At 44.6% G+C, this 2,991-nt stretch overlaps 1 pseudogene; it reads left to right on the forward strand.

The window, feature by feature from the left end:
- The first annotated feature begins 258 nt into the window (after positions 1-258).
- Positions 259-2,985, forward strand: LOC135572854 (L-rhamnose-binding lectin CSL3-like; annotated as a pseudogene).
- The last annotated feature ends 6 nt before the right edge of the window (positions 2,986-2,991 follow it).

The following is a 2,991-nucleotide window of genomic DNA, read 5'->3' on the forward strand; positions in this document are numbered from 1 at the left end:
GAAAGTGGCCCGTGTGATTCTTCCTTAACGAAGAAGCTCCACCTAGATGGCTACTTTGTTGGAAGCCCTCAGTGGCAATGTTCATGCCAACATGGATTTCATCCATCTAGAGTCCTCTATCTAACTCCATGAGACTGACTCAATAGCCAGGTTTTGACCGGCAAACACCGGCCCCTAATTGCAATGAGGTGCACCTGGAGACAAATAGATACACCTGGGTAAATTAAGACATGTCACATAACATAAATACCAGGTGTATTGGATCTTGTTATCATCAGTTGCATTTTCTCTGTTAGTACCACTCCTGTACCTGGCATCATGCGCATGTTGAGACTGACGGTGGTCACATGTGAGTATACAAAATCTGTATCTGATGCAGATTAGAATTTAAATATATATGACCAAATGTTTGTATTTGTGAGTAAAAAGAAGTACATGTAATATGATTTGAGGGACATTCACTTCCTTTTGGCCAAAAAGGTATTCAAAGCATGGAATATGAGACCAATGCTGAGTTGTAGCTTCATGGGCATATGATGTTGAATGTTGCTGAACTAGCTGTGTGATGTTTCAGTGCTGGCTACAGCTTGCTGCACACTAACAGATGGAGGTACTGTATGTAATAATGATGATACTACTTAACCAAGCTAATGTGAGTGGTGTGTAATTCCTGTTTATTTGTCCTGGCAGCAATCAGCATCACGTGTGAAGGCTCTGATGCTTTACTGCAATGTGGTAAGCTAGTCCACACTGCTGAACAGTATACTCACTGACCACCTATGATCGTTTATACTGTAGATTAGCGTCACTAGCCCACACCATAGAGACCCATACTTGGCTCTCCTTCGTGCCTCACTGTTCTCCATCTCCCTCAGATGGAGGTAAGATCCATATCAAGCGTGCGAACTACGGTCGTCGTCAACACGATGTTTGTTCTATTGGGCGCCTGATAACCAACTCACCGACACCAACTGCCTCAGCCAATCCTCCACCAGCAAGATGGCAGAAAGGTACTAGAACCTGTAACTCCTTGGCTGTAGTGTAAACAACCACCAGCAAGATGGCAGAAATGTGCTGGAACTTGTTGTGTTTACTTGTATGAACTCATAACCTCAACCTGTCTTTGAAACACACAGATGCGGTGGGAAGAGCGAGTGTATTGTCCCTGCATCAAATTTTGTTTTTGGAGACCCCTGTGTCGGGACTTATAAGTACCTGGACACCAAATACTCCTGTGTCCAACAGCAAGAAACAAGTCAGTCTCTGAATGTGTGCTAATAATATTTAGTGGTGGGCATCCATATTTGGATTCGACGTAGGGTTGGTATGACTGTGGCATATTGGGACATTGTTTAATTCTCCTACCCACTTTTAATCTTGTAAAAAAGTAAGCTCAGCTGATTGCTAGAAAATGAATATAATGGGTTGGTTCCCCTATGGTACCAGCTTGTTAACGTTTGTTTCTCCAAGTGTAAACCACCCTCACCTGCTAACTAACCCTAGCAAGCTGTGGATATGCAACTTCTTTAGTTTGAGTAGCCTATAGGGAGGTCAGAGACCTGGCAGTGTGGTGCCAAGATGCCAAAGGAACTGGTAGTGGACTACAGGAAACGGAGGGCTGAGCCCTTCCCTGCCAGGAGGCTAAAAGGATTGGTATCAGCCCTCCGATTCTGAATTCTACACCATTGAGAGCTTTTTGACTGGCTGCATCACCACTAGGTATGGCATTTGACCACAAGGTGCTACAGAGGGTATTGCGTACCACCCAGTACATCAGAGGCCGCGCTCCCTGCATCATGATTTCGACACCGTGTTTCGGCAGGCCCTACATTGTCAATGACTCGCGCCACCCAAGTTATACTGGTCTCTGCTACTCCATAACAAATGGTACGGATGCACCAAGTCTGGAACCAACAGGACGCTGAACGGCTTCTACTTCCCCCAAGCCATAACTGCTGAATGACTACCCGACTATCTGCATTGACCCTTTTTGCAGTAACTTTTTTTGACTTGTCTCATATGCTGCTGCTGTTCGTTGTTAAATTGACATATCTAGCTCAATTAGCCAGCAAGAACATGGAAGGGAAGTATCTCAAGCTTATTTGATGCTTGTGCACTTAATCTGGTTTACCATGTTTCAGTGAATGGTAACTAGCTAGCGCAACTCCCACAGTTTTGTAGTGTTTATAGCCAATCTGACAGATGGCACAAACTGCACAGATTAGGTGTAGCGGGTTGACTTTATTTTTTCACCCGTTTAGGTCTAGCCAGCCAGTTTCCTTAAAATGTTAGCATTTCGAGAACTGCTCATAAGGAAGTGAAACTAAAAGGTAATGGTGGAAGATGACGCGCTTAACTTTTTGTACTTTGGTTCATGCTAACGAGTTTATAATGACTTTTAGAAAATGCACCTGAAATCAACATTTCCTGGTAGTGCCCATCACTAACACTTCACCAGGCTAATGTATGTCTTAATTTGTCTGGCCGGTGGTGTAACTCCTGTGTTGTCTTTGCAGTAAGCAGCATCATATGTGAAGGCTCTGATTCTCAACTACTATGTGGTAAGCTGGTCAACACTACCGTACAGTTTTAATCGTGTGGTGACGTGTATATTAGTCACTAGCCCACACCAACACCAAGGTTTGTCCTTTCTCTTCCTCAGATCGAGGTGAGATCCGTATTCAGCGTGCCAACTATGGTCGTCGTCAACACGATGTGTGTTCCATTGGGCGCCCACATCAACAACTCAAAAACACCAACTGCCTCAGCCAATCCACCACCAGCAAAATGGCAGAAAGGTACTGAAACCTTCAGTGTGCATTTAGCTGTTGGAAGTCATTGGCTGTGGTGTTAACCTCTCCCTGTTGACACACAGGTGTGATGGAAAGCGCCAGTGTATCGTCAAGGTATCCAACTCTGTGTTCGGTGACCCCTGTGTCGGAACCTATAAGTACTTGGATGTGGCTTACACCTGTGACTGAATGTGAGTTT

Source organism: Oncorhynchus nerka, linkage group LG2 (assembly GCF_034236695.1).
Source record: "Oncorhynchus nerka isolate Pitt River linkage group LG2, Oner_Uvic_2.0, whole genome shotgun sequence".
Classification (NCBI taxonomy): domain Eukaryota; kingdom Metazoa; phylum Chordata; class Actinopteri; order Salmoniformes; family Salmonidae; genus Oncorhynchus; species Oncorhynchus nerka.